The sequence below is a fragment of the Pogonomyrmex barbatus genome, unplaced genomic scaffold (genome assembly GCF_055798465.1).
Source record: "Pogonomyrmex barbatus isolate J1 unplaced genomic scaffold, ASM5579846v1 scaffold23, whole genome shotgun sequence".
Lineage (NCBI taxonomy): Eukaryota > Metazoa > Arthropoda > Insecta > Hymenoptera > Formicidae > Pogonomyrmex > Pogonomyrmex barbatus.
This window is the reverse complement of record NW_028297120.1, coordinates 2,610,702-2,628,976: the sequence shown is the minus strand read 5'-3', so window position 1 is coordinate 2,628,976 and position 18,275 is coordinate 2,610,702. Positions and strand designations below refer to the sequence as shown.

At 32.1% G+C, this 18,275-nt stretch overlaps 1 long non-coding RNA gene and 2 pseudogenes across 3 annotated transcripts; 2 read left to right on the top strand and 1 right to left on the bottom strand.

Moving 5' to 3' along the window:
- The first annotated feature begins 33 nt into the window (after positions 1–33).
- On the top strand, positions 34–2,980 carry LOC148936358 (uncharacterized). The gene is made up of 3 exons (XR_016139637.1): positions 34–141; positions 1,555–1,644; positions 2,240–2,980. It is a non-coding gene; the product is annotated as an uncharacterized LOC148936358 (long non-coding RNA).
- A 4,952-nt stretch (positions 2,981–7,932) lies between these two features.
- Positions 7,933–9,058, top strand: LOC105432328 (uncharacterized; annotated as a pseudogene). Its single transcript, XR_016139586.1, has 2 exons — positions 7,933–8,202; positions 8,275–9,058. The product of XR_016139586.1 is annotated as an uncharacterized LOC105432328 (transcript).
- Positions 9,059–10,013: 955 nt separating this feature from the next.
- On the bottom strand, positions 10,014–12,451 carry LOC105432327 (uncharacterized; annotated as a pseudogene). The gene is made up of 4 exons (XR_016139585.1): positions 11,284–12,451; positions 10,812–11,167; positions 10,258–10,690; positions 10,014–10,198 (listed from the first exon to the last, which is right to left on the bottom strand). The product of XR_016139585.1 is annotated as an uncharacterized LOC105432327 (transcript).
- Between the last annotated feature and the right edge of the window lie 5,824 nt (positions 12,452–18,275).

The following is an 18,275-nucleotide window of genomic DNA, read 5'->3' as shown; positions in this document are numbered from 1 at the left end:
GAACTATATATTTTCAGTACTGGCAGTCAATATGGAACGCACCCATGATCATGTTTGCATGCTCGGCTACGTTCCAATATTTTTTCCGGTATTACAGGAAACCATGATACTAGTTTCATTCCCGTGGCAGTACTGAGAGAGGTCAGTAGTGAGGGTGTTCCATGGAGCGTACGTATCGAAAATCTGACTAATCGCGAACTTTACAATACTGGATTCGGTGGAACGGCTGAGTATCGAAAATAGTGGAACGTCCGCAATTGGTCAAATTTTCGATATGCGTGATCCGCGATACGCGCGATACGCTCCATGGAACAGCACTTTGAGGATAGCGTTCCGATATAGGTGGCAGTGCACTGCGAAAGCATATGTAGAGACCTTTAGAGTGCGTTCCGTTGCACGTATGAACCGCATAAGATGATAGCGCATTACATGAGCATATTGGCTCGTTTCTTTTTTTTTCTGCACATAGAAAAACGAAATTAATGCGCATTGGATTATTGTAAATAAACACGGCAGATGAAATGCCGGCTGATAATAAACTCAATATTTCTATCGGAATTCAATATGGCTATAAAATCTCCTTTATATAACTTTTACGATATTAGCACTTACTGCCAGTTATTACCGCTTAAACTTCGACATCAGTTACGTCGAATATTCACAATTCATTGTCAACATAAACTTACAACTTTTTAAAAGACATCTTTCCCGCCTAAGCGCATGGACTACATATGAATTGCACTACTCCAAGAGCTGAGGCAGCTCATGCGTTCTCATGCGCTGCACAGTATGGTAGGGGAAATTGTTTTCATACGCGCGTGAATTGCGCACGGAGTGAAAGGGAACGACCTCATACATTCTCTATGCGCATCATGCGTGCAACGGAACTTACTTTTAGGCTACGATCATTTAGCGCTACAAAAGCGTCAAAGCATTTGAGTAATCAATCAAAACAAAGAATTTTATGAATTAACAATCAAAAAATGCTTCGAAGCATTTGTTACGTCGTGACGACTGCACGATTCTTCTCTTTCGGGTATCTGTTATTAGAATTTAATTAAGCGGATAAACGAGTGACACATGTTCTGTTACTCTGTTAGATCGCGACGGTTACGCAACTGATCTCTTCCGGGGATCGGTTTCTAGAATTCGGCCAAGCGGATAATCCCTATTATCCTAATCGCGGAAGTACACCGATGTTACATCTTGACGAATGCACGATTCTTCTCTTTCGGATATCAGTTATTAAAATTTAGTTAAGCAGATAAACGGATGACACATGTTCTGTTACGATCGCGACGGTTACGCAACTGATCTCTTCCGGGAGTCGGTTACTAAGAATTTGGCTAAGCGGATAATCCCTATTATCCTAATCGCGGAAAAACAACACGTGTACAGATGTTTTCCTCAACGAAATCATATATATATATATAATGCCCTTAAAGGCACGGAGCGTACACTGCTACTTCTTTTTTTCACGCGGTCAGAACATTTTCAGTTTATCAATAATTCAATCAGTCGGTGTCAGTCGAAAATAATCAACAATTTCACCAGGTACAAGTACAAGTGACCAAATTTCCTGGCGACACCGTTACCGCCTTCATCATCTCGCAGGTCCCAAGTCTCCGGCATTCCAGAGTAACAGTAAGTTTAATTACACATAGAAAAATTCTCTAATAATAGTTTTCGGGTCTCTTCTCCTTATACTTCCTCATTCCTCCCTTACATCCTTTCTACCCTCTGCCGTTCTCCTTACACTTCTACTCTTTTTTTCTTTTTCTTTTCTCTTTCTTTCTTTGCTTGGGCCGTCGGATCTCTCGGGCTCCCTATGCGTTGCGGAACACTCAGCAGGTTCATGGCCGCCGAATAATTCGGCAGAATCTGCTTCTTCTCTGTTGGCTTCAGCCGTCGGACCTCTTGGGCTTCCTATGCGTTGCGGAGCACTCAGCAGGTTCATGGCCGCCGAATAATTCGGCAAAATCTGCTTCTTCTCTGTTGGCTTCAGCCGTCGAACCTCTCGGGCTCCCTATGCGTTGCGGAGCACTCAGCAGGTTCATGGCTGCCGAATAATTCGGGAAATCTATTCTTTTCTTTTTTCTCTCCTCTCTTACAATTTTCTCTTTCCCTTTTTAATTTCTCTCCTCTGTCGGATCTCTCGGTTTCCTGAAATATTTCAGAGATAGCCTTAAGGTTCACGACTAATGACATTTCCTTCATATTTCAAATCCATTTCTTCTAGTGAAAGCTGCATCATCCACTCTTTCCGACGCTCAGAGACGGAGGCGAGCCCTGAAGAGACTCCGTTACCGTCGGAACAAGCGAGCTCGTCAATCAGGGAACTATCCCTCGCCTAGGACATCTGAGGTTTTAACACATGAAGAAACCACGAGTTGTTCCAGCAGGAGACCCCATTATTTATACATATCTCCTCCATCCTATTCCCCGATCAAACCATCTGAACCTGGATCACCCCCAGATTTCAGCGTACTCTTCCCAGAGCGCCATGACACTAACCTCCAGATATATCCAGATTTCCGCACCCAGAAATCCTTGGACGAGTTCTGCGAACTCCGGACTCCTTCCCCTCCTCCCCTAGACCTCACTATCGAAAACCCGACCTCCTCTCCGAAATAATCACACAGATAACAAAATACAAATTTAAATAGATTAACAACAGATTAAAAATACTAAACTATGTAAGATAAGAATAATTAGAATATAGATAAACATATCAAAAAATAATAGAATTTGTACACAGAAACCAAACAATACATCCGTCAATTTTTAGAACATTTATATTACATGAATTTCTGTACGTAACACCCTTCTTGTTTTATTATTTTTTCAAATGTAAATATATCGTCAGTAAATGTATTTCAACGCAAGAAATAATGACACGATCTTGTAGCTTGCTAACCTTGTAATCGTTTAAAATTATTAATTACATGTAAAATTTAAATTATTTATCGTTTTAGTTATTTGCTCCCTCTTTCATTCCTCGTTATCCCAAGATTCGCGCATGGTCCTGTCTCTGGCAAAAGAGATTAAATTCTCTTGCCTAAATTACGGACCAACGGATGCACGTCACGCAGTCGAAGTCATAGCGTCTTTTTCAAGACGTTGACTCGCACTCGTGGCTCAGCACAGTGTGTCCGACTCGTAGGGACGCCTCAGCGCGCCCATCTGCGAGAGGGTATTTGGAGCGTCCTTCCAAGCCCCATCCATTTTCAAAAAAAATATTTACCTCGGGCTGGACGTAACACATTTGTAGCACCAAGTGGACTGCACTCTTAGTAAGAGGCTGCATTCCGATATTTACTGCCACTGAAAATATATAGTTCAGATCACGTATGTTATATATATTATATAAATTTTTAGTACTGACAGTGAATATCGAAATGCAGCCAGAGTCTGACCATCAGAAACTCGATTTTGAAGCGTTTTGATTAGTCCGCCATTTTTTCTCTAATTTAAGAGAGGGTAGCTTTAGCGCAAGCGTATGAAATGATGAAACATACATAACTTCAGAAAAACTTATAAAATGATGGAACATACATAACCTCAGAAAAACTTACGAGACATATAAACGGTTCGAATATTATTCAGGCAGATTCTATTTTTCGTAGATTGTGACACAATTCTTTTTCTTTAATCAAATCTTAACAAAATTATTTTTAGATATATAACGTATGTCTTTATAGAAATCGAATGGTGAAAAGTAGTGATTAATTACTCAATTTGAATATTAAAAGCAATATTAATTAGTGCTTTTAATATTCAAAATAAGTAATTTCTAATATTATATTGGCTAGTATATGCATTACCATTGACTTACTGTCATAATATTTATATTTAATAATTCTTTTTTTAGATATCCTTAATCTATAAATTGCATCTATAAATTGCAAATCTGTTTGCTATTTTTGTATTTAAATTATGACATTGCAAGATGTGACTATTACTTAAAATATTAAGAAACTTATTAACTAAAAACTTTTTATTATTACAAATAGATTTTTGATATTTTCTGAATATATATTCGAGTTTTTTAAATATTTCGAATGTTTGATTAGTTAACAAAAATAATGTGTTATCTTTTTTATCTTATAACTTCTTAATCGTACTAACTCTAATAGCATTCATCTATTCTGAGAACATTCCACGAGATATCATATAAGTATATTCGAGATATTCTCCAAACATTCGAAATACGTACTGCAATATACTGTGGAATGTACTTAGATTACTATCGCTCACTAACCTAATCCCTAGTATGTACTGGAGAATATCTCGCAGTATGGCCATAAGATGAAAATGGTTTAAAAACAGTATATCATGTAGGGCATGTATAAGAGTATTCCAGACAGCCATATAGATCGTGAAAATCTATAATATATGTAAGAATTAGACGACCGTAAGCGGTCATGAAAGAGATTCGGAATATAAACAGCTAACAGAGAGGAGCCGTCGTGGTCGTGCAGACTAAGTGTCGGATTGGTAGACGAGGGATCCCGAGTTCAAATCCAGTCGGTCTCCGTTAATTTTTTTCGAATCTAATAGATATCTTTCATATATGTGACACTTCTTACGGAAACTAAGTGAAAAAAATTAAAAAAAATGAAAGAAAGTAATAAAACATTTTTTATTTTGTATTATTAGCATGTTTCTAAAACGGTCACGCATCCTTCTTCGAATCCTGCTCGATACTGCTTAACTTCTATAATGGGATGAAACTGAAATGATGATATAAGTGAATACGGAAGTTTGACATAAAATATGATAGATCCAATTAATGAATGTTACTATATTGTCATATAAATGATCTCAATTTTTAAATTTTGATTGCATATGTAATATTGCATATGTAATATTTCTTAAGTAGATAGTTTAATTACATATTTAGAGCCGTGAACCTATATTATGTTTAATGAGAATTATTTTTCTTACGAAAATTGTTTACAAATTGTTGTATATATTTTGTTTACTTTTTTATGAATTTGTTAATAATGGTATTAAATATGGTAAATATTTTTTTCATTTATACATTTGAAAGATATTTATTAGATTCGGAAAAATAAACGGAGATCGACTGGATTTGAACTCGGGATCCCTCGTTTACTAATCTGACACTTAGTCTGCATGATGGCTCCTCTCTGTTAGCTGTTTATATTCCGAATCTCTTTCATGACCACTTAGGGTCATCTAATTCTTACAGCTCGGCCATTCTGGCATTACATTCGTCCCGAATGTACCGAGTCTTCATCTACCGGAATTTTATCCGAAACTTGGAGCTTCTGCTCCTGAATTCGTTCACTTTTTGAACGATCGACACGACATTGGAGTACTTTTACTCCCCGACTTTTTTCGTCTACTTTTGAACGATCGACACGACATTGAAGTATTTTAACTCCCCGTATTGGTTCATTTTGAACAATATACAAACGACACACACAAAATCGACTGAATTCTCCCTGTCAGGTAACATAGGCTGTATCCTCTCTGAGGTAACATGGGCTGAATCCCACTTCTGAGATGAAAGATATTTATTAGATTCGGAAAAATAAACGGAGGCCGACAGGATTTGAACTCGGGATCCCTCGTTTACCAATCACTTAGTCTGCACGACCACGACGGCTCCTCTCTGTTAGCTGTTTATAATCCGAATTTCTTTCATGACCGCTTATGGTCGTCTAATTCTTACAATTATAGTTAATTAAAAAAGATAGTAATTAATAATGTTATTTTATTATTTATTTATTTAAAATGACTTAAAAATGACAATTAAATGACGATATATTTATGACGATAATATTTCGCGAAAAAGGTTACGTTTATTTTACATCATTATTTAGTACACTGACGTCGAATGACGAAAAATGACTTTGAATCATCGTCATAACATTCTGTATAAATACAGAATATTCGTATGATATCATATACTGTTAAAATATATTCGGTATATAAGTATAAGTATATTCTGAAGATGGGCTTAAGAATATACGAGAAATGATATACCATCGAGATGTCATATGAATGTTCTCTGGTATATTAGGCAATAGTACAATGGACATAATGAGGTCTTTTTTCGGTGTAGTTAGGAATGGAGACTCTTTAATCAGAGACTGGCCATAAGATTTCGTCAAGTTTCTGCGAGAGAGAGAGAGAGAGAGAGAGAGAGAGAGAGAGAGAGAGAGAGAGAGAGAGAGAGAAATATAGGCTATCTCGCTCTTCCATGAATGTTGCATATATGTATATATCTTTTACGTGAAACGTGATTTAATATTTTGTGAAAATGGATAGATGTTCCGCAGAATTTTGTAATAATTCGTCATCGAAAGGATATATAATAAAAATATTTCCCAGAAATTGTAAACGTCATGCGATATGGTCGAAAACTGTTGGCTGTAAAGATTGGACGTTTATAAATAATTCATAATTTTGTAAGATTAAGTATCATATCATAACAATAACAAAATTATAACAAAATTAACATTATTATTAATATTATTAATTTAATTAAAAATGTATTATGAATCTTGTCTTTTATCTTTAATTTCTATGATATTTATTTTTATTGATATTCACTTTTATCTTATTGTATATAATCTCTATATTGTATATCTTTTCTTTTTTATTTTATCTATATTATAATTTGCAAATTCCAAATATTAAAAATTACTATAATAATCTTGATTTTTAATTTTTGCTTTTTATAAAAATAATTATATAACAATTATGATTAAATATTGTTTTTTTTTGTTTTTATATATTATAGGTACATTTTGCTCCTGATATGTAACAAAAGTCTGAAAGAAAAAAGAAATTAAACAAAGATGCTTAAATCTATGGCTCTATATACTTTTTTAAAATAAATTTTATAAATTTAAAAGTGTTTTTAATTTTAATAATTATTTCCTATTTTTATTTAAATTTTATTTAAGATAAATTTTCTTTTAATTCTTAATAGAAAACATTAAATATAAAAAATTATTTTAAGATATAAATTTTAAGATCTAAATTAATATAAAAAACAAATTTTAAAGATTTTTTTTATATTTATCACTAAATGTTATTTATATTTCAAAAAACAGAGTAATTAAAATTTGAATTTAAGTGGGAATTGATGAACATTATGGACCAATCAAAAGTGACTCTCATGTCCCAGTCTCTGATTAGAGGGTCTCTAGTTAGGAATAGATGAGTGCTTCATCCGTGGATTGTCGTTGCACCTATTTTCCGAGGACTAGCGTCAAAGACCAAACGCATCTCAGTTTCTGCATATACATTGCCGCACGTAAGCGCTTTCATTTGCCGTAAACGTAAACATAGGTTAAGACAGAGAAAAACGTAAACATAAGAGGTTGCACATAAAATGAAAAATTATTCGATGTGCGAAAAGTGCATTAGAGAAAGGTGAGTAATATTAATTTATATATATTTTAATTGTTTATAAGTGAATACATAGTAAAATAAAATAAAAATAGATTTAGTCATAAAGACAATAGTTTCTTCGTTTCTTTTACCGATAGTCAAAGTAGTAATTATTATTTCAATATATATTTTTGTTTGCTTTAATGTTGCTGGAAAAAACTTTTCTAACATTTATTTTGAAAATTATTGCTTCTTTCAATTCTTAAACAAAAAGTTAGTTTCTGAAGAGCTACTAAAAATAATAAAAATGTCTGATCATCTAAATTACTGTACAACTACTGCGGGTTTATCTGATGCAATTGATACAAATGATTGGAATGATAGTGATAAAAGTGCAAATATTAATATTGAAACAAAAAATTACGATGAACTTTTAATAGAATTATATAGAGAACGTCCATTTTTATATGATAAAAGTAATGTTAATTTTAAGGATGCTTTAATGAAGCAAAATACCTGGATTGAAATATTTAAAATAATGATCGAAACTAATTATGGTGAATAATAAATTTCACTTATATAACTTATGTAATTAATAAAATAATAATTGTAATTTATGTCTTGAATCTTTTAATCTAAAACTTTTTCTATTTAAATGACATGTACATTCCTTCGTATTGTCAAAAAAGATGTAGCTCCTTAAGGAATCAGTATAATAAAGAAAAAAAAAGATTGAAATTGAATCCAGAAGTGGAAGTGTTGCTACTAAAGCTATTCGATTTCCTTTTTTTCACAGTTAGCATTCTTAGATTGTGTCATTAAAAGACGAAGGTAAATAACTTATTAAATTAATTTTTTAAATATATCAGTTGTATAAACATTTTTTTATATGTTTATTTCTAGAAACTACACTAATTGCATAAAATTTCAATTAAATATTATTGATGAAAATAGTAGTACCTGTGAATTACAACATATTGCAAGTATATCAAGCAATGAAGAAAATGAAAATACAGATAAGCAGCACATTCATAATATGAAATATTTCAATAAAGAAAATTTAGAATCAAAGATGAAAAAATGAAAACTTAACGAAACAGAAAAGAATTGGAATAAACATTAGTTCAAATGAGTCATAAAATTTCAACTTATATGGAAAGGAAAGATTCGACAGCAGATAATGCTTTCTTTGAATTTATAAAAGCACAGTTTAACAGTATTCCAGAAAAAGAAAAGAAGAAAAATGATTATGAATGCTCTTACTGGGCTATTATCAGAAAAGTAAGGGTTATTTATTTGAAAAAGTCATATGTTCTGTGATAGAATACAAATATAAAAACATTGCTTTTTTCTTATAACAAGTTTGTTTTATCTTAAAGATTTAACATAAAAAAGATTTATTAACCAAAGTTTCCCGTTTATAAAAAATTATACGTATTTTTTGTTGTTAATCATAAATAAATGTTTTGTTTATTTCTATATAATTCTATTTTTTAATACGAAAACATTGTTTTTTTGTGATAAGTTTGCGTTATCTTAAAGATAAACATAGAAAAGATTTTATTAACCAAAAAGTTTCTTATTGTAAAAAATTATATATATTTTATGTTGTTAATTGTAAGTACGTTTTGTTTATTTTTATATCATTTTATTTTGTAATGTATAATAAAAGTCATATAGAAAAGTATTTCTTATATTCAGTATTATTTTCTAATGTACACATTCTGTATAATTTTCTGATGTTGAAATAGTTTGATAAATCAAAACTTGTGTTGTACTTATTTTTTTTTATTTAATATTACAAATTACATTAAAAATATGATATAGCATTTATAATGTATAAGTGGTTTAAATTTATAATATAAAATTATAATGAAATTATATTTCGTTTTGCAAATATGTTTCTTTATTTTATACAGAATGCACAAAAAGTCATTGCAATACTTTTTTATGATTTTCTATTTTAAATAGAACACATAGATAAAAAATATTTTTAAAATAATATATTTAAAATTATGATGGCACGAAGTATAAAGCATGTTATAAACTAAATGATTTATTTACAGTTAATGAAACAAAAATAATAAATCTTATATGATTACATCTTATGTTATTTTTTTTAATGTATCTTTGTACATAACTTGCAATATTTTAATGAAAAATGAAAAATGAAGATGAATTTTTAATTTTAATAATATACTGAATAAATCTATACGTTTTGCTAATACGTAAAAAAAAAATTAGGTGATTAAATAGACAATGGCTTGAGGCCTATTAATAGAATGAGAGATCAAAATGCAGATTGTAATAATTTATTTCAAAAAATAAAAGTAATTCTAAATTATTTTATCGTTATACCAGAATGACTTTAGTACATTTTCAGCAATTAGTACAAATAACAAAATCATATTTAACAAAAAAAAAGTTCTCGCGCTTTAAACCCTGAACAATTTGTTAGCGTAATACAATCTAATTTTTATATCCAAATATTATATAAATGTCATATTTTCACACACACGCACGCCCGCGCGCGCGCGCGCACGCACACACACACGCACGCACACGCGCGCGCGCGCGCGCACACACACACACACACACACACACACACACACACACACACATACACATATACATTTATTCATTTATTCATTTGCATAAACACCTCTTTGAAGAGGTCAATCATGTAATCATGGTAATCATGTTGCCATTCCACTTTTCCAGCTTCAGAGATAAAATAATCGCTTAAAATATTTCTTTGAGCTTCGGCTGTTCTTATATCATTGTTGTCTTCTTCAAGAACATTCGGTATACTAATCCAAGGTACATCCTAAATATTTAAAAAATTATTATTTTGATAAATTAAGTAATTTTTGCTTTTATTTATACCTGATTAGTATTATTATTAGGAATTTCTTCTTGGCTGTACATTTTATGTACACTGCGTTGCTCCTCTTTCAATACATAATTGTGTAGACATACTGAAGCAGTTACAATTAAATCAGCGGTTTCTGGCAACATACTGATAGCTGTATGGAATATTCTCCATTTATTCGAAAAAATTCCAAAAGCACTTTCTACTGTTCTTCGTGCTCTAGAAAGTCGGTAATTAAAAATCTTCTGTTTATATATCAAGTTTTTGCTGGAATAAGGCTTCATTATTCTCTTTGACAATTTAAAAGCATCATCGGCTACAAAGTACGTGTGCGTTTTTATATCGCTATCAGGGAGATTTATTGATTATCTTCTGGTAAATTTAACTGATTATTCTTTAAATTTATCCCTATGTCGCACTCATTGAAAATGCCACCGTCACTATTTCCTGTAAATAAATAAATTGTTATTTTTTATTATTACATGTTACATAATTATTGTTATACAATTATTATATCCAGATATTATACATATCTGTGAGAATAAATTTCTTGTTTCTTATTGTTTACCTCCATATGCTCCAATGTCAACTAACATAAATCTGTATAGATGATCAGCTATCGCCAATGATACTATACTATAAAATTTTTTATAATTATAATATAGACTTCCAGAGTTCGGAGGACAACATAATCTAACATGTTTGCCATCAACAGAACCCAGACAATTTGGAATGTTCCACTTCTTCCAATATCCATATGTATATTTTTTCCAATCTTCTTCCATAGATACAGAAAGATTGGATATTGGATTTAAAATCTTAATTAAAATAAGACAAACTTCTTTTATCACTTCTCTTACTGTGGATTCACCAACTCTAAACGCCAAAGCTATACTAAATGGCTGGTCATCTGTAGCCAGATATCTGAAAAAATATTACAATAATTATAATATATTAATATTAATATTAACTATAGTATGAATAGTATGAATTAGTTACTAGGCATCTAAATATGAAATATGTTATAATTATATCAATACCTTAAAGTTATTAAAAGCCGTAGTTCTGGATTTAAAGCACGAGAACTTTTTTTTGTTAAATATGGTTTTGTTATTTGCTGAAAATGTACCAAAGTCATTCTGGTATAACGATAAAATAATTTAGAATCACTTTTTATTTCTTGAAATAAATTATTATAATCTCCATTTTGATCTCTCATTCTATTAATAGGTCTCACAAGCCATCGTCTATTTAACCGCCTAATTTGTTTTTTTTTTACGTATTAACAGAATATAGATTTATCCAGTATATTATCAAAATTAAAAATTCATCTTCATTTTTCATTTTCATTAAAATATTGCAAGTTTATAACGCGGTCATCTCGTTCGATGCTCGGATCGGCTCGTCGGTGTCCGAGTTCGAGAGGAGAGGAGACTCGAGCGTACGCGAACACAGGTTGCAGCGAAAAGATTGTTTATTGGTAGAAAGGTAGATACAGAGTAGTGCAGGGCCGGGTGATGTCGCAGTGTCGCTGGTAGCAAAGCGGAGACGCAAAGCGGTTGGCGTAAGACGGCGAGAAGCGCAAGACAGGTGCGGCGTGCGGTCGACAACATTTATTTACACGTGACTATGGCGCGGTTACAACTAAAGAATTTAGAGCTACCGGCTTATAACTAACGGGCTTAACCTGTATCGCATGCACTTACAAGCTAATGTCAGGTTGGACGGCGAGGTATTGCGGGTAGGGCCGAGTGTCACGTCGAGTCCTGCCTTCGCAATGGAAACCGGTGAAACCTCAGCCCGCGGAGTGGTGACAGGAGTCGGCGAAATCCGACAGAGCTAAGCGAAACCTTAGCCCGAGGCGTGGTGACAGGAGTCGGCGAAACTCGACAGAGCTGAGCGAAACCTCAACCCGAAGGTAGAGAAAACCGGTAAAACTCGGCAGAGCCAAGCGAAACCTTGGTCCCGAGAAGTAGTAGATACTAGTCAGGTCGATGTCAGGAGTCGGATCGCAGGATGGGATCTGGTCCCGATGTCTCGGCCGGCCGGGCTTATATACCCGGCCGGCGTTCCCCACTGTGCGCCATCGGTCCAGCGGTGGGGAGTCGGTATCGCGTGGGGTACCATGAGCGATAGCGTGAGCGAGACGGCGCGTGCGGTGTACAGGCAAGCGAGTGGAATAGCGCGAGCGGTGTGTGTGCAAGCAGGATAGGCAGCGCAGGACAAATAAGCCAAATATATATATATATATATATATATATATATATGGATATATATTTTCCTTACAAGTAACAACCCTGTCGTTACAAGTTATGTATAAAGATACCCTAAAAAAAATAACATAAAAAATAACATAAGATGTAATCATATAAAATTTATTATTTTTGTTTCATTAACTGTAAATAAATCATTTAGTTTATAACATGCTTTATACTTCGTGCCATCATAATTATAAATATTATATATTACATTAAAAATATTTTTTATCTATATGTTCTATTTAAAATAGAAACTCATTAAAAAATCAATTGCATCAGATAAATCCGCAGTAGTTGTACAGTAATTTAGATGATCAGACATTTTTATTATTTTTAATCTTCAGAAACTAACTTTTTGTTTAAGAATTGAAAAAAGTAATTTTCAAAATAAATGTTAGAAAAGTTCTTTCCAGCAACATTAAAGCAAACAAAAATATATAACCTGAAATAATAATTACTATTTTGACTATCGGTAAAAGAAACGAAGAAACTACTGTCTTTATGACTAAATCCATTTTTATTTTATTTTATTACGTATTCATTTATAAACAATTAAAATATATATAAATTAATATTATTCACCTCGTTTCTCTAATGCACTTTCCGCACATCCAATAATTTTTCACTTTACATACAACTTCTTACGTTTACGTTTTTCTCTGCTTTAACCTACGTTTACGTTTACGGCAAACGTAAGCGCTTATGTCTCGTTCTCTGCCAACAGTCTATGTATGACCACAATACTTTCAGAGTGTAAAATATTCGAATATCGTGCTATTAGGGAATTTTGTCGTAAAAAATTCGATTTGTAGAACCTATTAATACATTGCTCATAAAGTTGTGTATTTTTTTAAATACTCGTTACTATGTAATCAGCGATACTATATAAAACGCTATTTTCTATATAATTTAATTCTTTTACTTTTTGAGATACGTGACTAGAGACCCTATAAGAAGAGACTCGCCAATTCATCACGTAACGTTAGTAGACTCTGATTGGCTGGGATATGTATTGCACATCTGTGCTCCATGAAACGAAACAGATATTTCAATAACCTATTTTGACAGATATATGTCATGTAACTATATGTATTGTTACAGTACTATGTTATAGTTGTACGTTATATGTAAGTTAATTTATCATATCTTTACAATTATGAAAGAAAGCAATATATATAGTAATAGCAATATATGCAATATATAAGCAAAATATGTATCTACGTTTATTAATTTAAAGTTTATTTATAACTACATATATTGTTTTCTTTCATAATTGTAAAGATAAATAGATATGATAAATTAACTTACGTATAACGTATAACGTATAACTATGATAGAGTAATAGTACATAATATGTATCTATCAAAATAGGTTATTGAAAATAGGTTATTGATATCTATTTCGTTTTATGGAGCACAGATGTGCAATTCATATCCCAGCCAATCAGAATCTATTAATGTCATGTGACGAGTTGGCGAGTCTTTTCTTATAGGGCAAGGATCGGCAAGTGGGCACTGCTCGCGGGCGCCCAATGCCCGCGGGCAACAATTGAGTGCGCTGGGGCTAACGTTAGGTAGCTAGGCGCAATAAAGTGAGAAGAGGAGATAGCAGAAACATCTGTTCATTGAACATGCTGTTCAAGGAGTAAAAAATATTGTGTTGCACAAATTCAGACTCAAAATTAGCATAAATTAATAACTATTTATATTTTAAATAAACAAATAAACATTCTTACAATAATATATTAAATAAACAACTCTTATAATATTTAATTAGTATTTGATTCATAGTTTTCCGATATTATATACAATATATCAGGTGTTATTGTTTTGGCACAACTTAAATGAATTATTGCAAAATTCAAATGTGAATCTGTTAACTGTATTCGCATAATCGCGATTTATTCATAATAGAAAATAATTGTTCACATGAATATGTAGAACCGAACATACTCACTTATTGCAGCACGAGCATGTAGTCGAGAAAAATATTCTTGAGATATATATGAAGAAAATTATACGATAGCAGTTATTGTATAAAAACGATTTTTAAGATCAGTGTCACATTTTAAATCTATTAATTCTAATTGTATATCTGCAGGAACAATATTAATATCAACAATAAAAGGTGTCATAAAAATAAATGTCTTCTTCTAAAACATACATTTCCCTAAATCGACAATCGAATTCATTATGTAATAATTGAAGTGAATTTATATATTCTTCATATTGCTCTTGAATGTGTATGGCAACAGATAATAAATTTGAAAAATGTAATAACTGTCGAGATTGAAATTGATTGATCCATAAATTAAGTTTCATTTTAAAAGATCTAATTTGATCAAACATATGAATAATTAATTTATCTTTGCCTTGTAAAGAGTAATTTAATGTATTTAAATGATTAGTGATATCCGCAAGAAAGGCGAGATTGGCAATCCAGGAAGACTGTGATAGTTCAGCACAGACTTATCTTTCATTTCTAAAAATATAATTATTTCTTCGCGTAAATGAAAGAAACGCTAAGAGTTTTACCTCGACTAAGTCATAGTGTTTCGCAAAAATAAGAGATATCGATATAATCTGACTCTAAAGAAGATAAAAATTTGCGAAATTGACGATGATTCAATCCAGTAGTTCTAATAAAATTTACAACTTTGATTACAATTTTCATTACTTCGTCATACTTTAAAGATTTTGCATATGTCTCTTGATAGATGATACAATGGATTGAATGTATTTCTTGTTTTGATTGTGCTAGTTTAGACTTTAACGTCCTACGAAGTCCATATTGTGTTCATTGCTGCAACATCAGTAACACCTTGCCATCAATAGTAACTGAAGTTAATTTATCCCAAGATAGATTTATGTTTTGTTATGTTATGTTATGTTATGTTATGTTAAATTATATTTAAAAGTTCCTCAGTAATAGAGAGGTTGTTATCCACATCACGCATAAAAATTGCCAATTGTGCAGTATCAACGGTATCACTCTCGAGAGCTAATGAAAAAGCAATAAAATTGTTTGCTTTAGTACCAATTGTCGCTCGAGATTTTCAGCTAATTTTTCAATGCGACGTACTAAAGTTTGAGAAGAGAGATTAATTGATTTAAATTTATTAATATCATTAGAATATATTGTTTCTAAGCATTGGCAATTTCTAAACATTGTTTGACAAATGGACCAAAAAAATGGACGTGATTCACGTACAATAAGATGAGCAATTTTGTAACTGGCATACAGATTTAATTCCGATTCTTTTTCTTAGAATAATATCTTTGTTAAATGTAATGTACTTGATAAAACATTTTTTATGTAGAAACGTATATATACATATATATATATATATATATATATATATATATATATATATATATTGTTGTAGCCAGGTCTACAACCAATAATAAAATAATAACTAATAACAAAAGTAGTCCGCATGGCAACAAAATTAGGTCGCATGAATCTCGAAAAGTCTTTCGAAAGATGACACAAATGTGTGACCGCCGAAATTGCGACCAGTCTTTCGAAAGACCGCAGAAATGCATCGTGAGAAAATTGCGAAAAAGCTGATCAGCAAATGCCTAAATTTGATGATCAAATCGAGCGTAATATTGATTAATCAATATCACGCAACCGATCGACGCAATCGATCAGAATGCTGATCGGGCATCGATCAGACTATATAACCGGTTACACAAGGCGGAATCAGCAGAGTCAAGAGTCAAAAGTCAAAAGTAAAGAATAACGTGTCGTTCGGAATCGTTATTATAATTATCGCGCAAGATATTACACGAGCAGAGCGAAGTTCACGCGAGCCGTACTATCAGCGTCTCAGGTGACATATTCGGTCGACGGCCGCCAGAGTAACGCGATACGCGCCCGCCGACGTTTAACCGTGTGTGAAAGAAATAAAATAAGCAATACTAAATCCAAGAAATTGTGCAATTGTTAAATAAACCAAGTAACATAAAGAAAGTGTGTTAGTGATTTCAAGAAGATTTCCTTCCATTCTTTTGATCCTGCTCGGAGTCCCAACTCCTTAGGCTTAACGAATCCGACTTTCTCTAATATTATCGTTGTAGCCCATCCGGGGTACAACAATATATATATATATATATATATATATATATACATGTAATATATATACATACGTAAATGTACATAATACATACATGTAATATATATACATACGTAAATGTACATAATACATACATGTAATATATATATACATACGTAAATGTACATAATACATACATGTAATATATATACATACGTAAATGTACATAATACATACATGTAATATATATACATACGTAAATGTACATAATACATACATGTAATATATATACATACATAAATGTACATAATATACATAATGTACATAAATATATTTTTTACAAAAAATTAAGTTTGAAGGAATAAAAAAAATTGCCCATATGTAATCATATATATTCTTTCAATCATAAATACATGATTATATATGGGCGATGTTTTCTCATTTCTTCAAATTTCACTCGTTGTAAAAAAAACAATGCAAAATTATTCATTCTTTTAATTATTTTTTATGTAAACTATTGAGAAAACAGGCTTTATGCGACGAAGCTAGATCTTAATGTTTATATATGTTTCTAAATTATAATATTTAAATTTCGATTAAACATCGATATACTTCTGCTAAATTACGGACACTCATGAAACACCCCACAATTAATAGACTCCTCGATATTTCCTCGATATTCTCGATATCTTTCTCATATGAAATGTGTACAACGAAAAATATTATCTTATACTAGGAATCGAACCTGGCTCGATCGAAACTCTCGCTTTCCGGGTAGGCGATAAATTTTTTATGTCTTCTGATTATTATTATTTTTTTATGATTAAATTTTTTTTTTATATCAAACAAAAATTTTACAAAGGAAGGAAACTAATATGAACATATATGGACATATTTCATGTATAATTATATATATATATATATATATAGATAGTCTAAAAAGTTTTGAGCCTTGATATGAAGATGACGTTACTCGTCAAAACCATTCTAGTACTACAATAGTATATGCTTTGAAAGACTTTTGCCATTTTGGACGCTCAGTTGTTTGACAGTCGTTTGTGTTAGTCGATGTCAGTGTTTTTGTAAAAATGGAAACAATTGAATATCGTGCCGTAATTAAATTCTTACATTTGAAAGGCAATACGCCTGCGCAAATTAAAATCGAGTTGGACGCTGTTTACAGGAACTCTGCCCCATCATTTGCCACCGTAAAAAGATCGGCAGCTGAATTTAAACGTGATCGTACCAGCTTGGCTGATGATGACCGTTCGGGACGGCCAAAAACTGCAACCACCGCTGATAACATCGAAAATGTTCACCAAATAGTACTGAATGACCGTCGAATCAAGGTTAGAGAGATAGGAGAGGCTATGGGCATATCGAAAGAACGCGTTTGTTTTCATATACTGACTGAAGAATTGGATATGCGCAAACTATCCGCGCGTTGGGTGCCGCGCTTGCTCACTTTGGACCAAAAACGAATTCGAATGAACATTTCCAAGGTCCTGTTGGAGCGGTTCAAGCGAAACGAGAAAATAATAAAATGTCTGAGATGATCATTTACCTGAGGAATCAGTCCACTAGGGCTGACAAGTTTGAGAAGGGAGTGAATTCTCTTGAGTTCCCTGGATGGAGTCTAAAAAAGAAGGAAGAGTTGATGGATTCTATCGTCAAAAAGATTGTATTTAGCCTGAAAAGTCAGGGGCTTCTTGTCTCA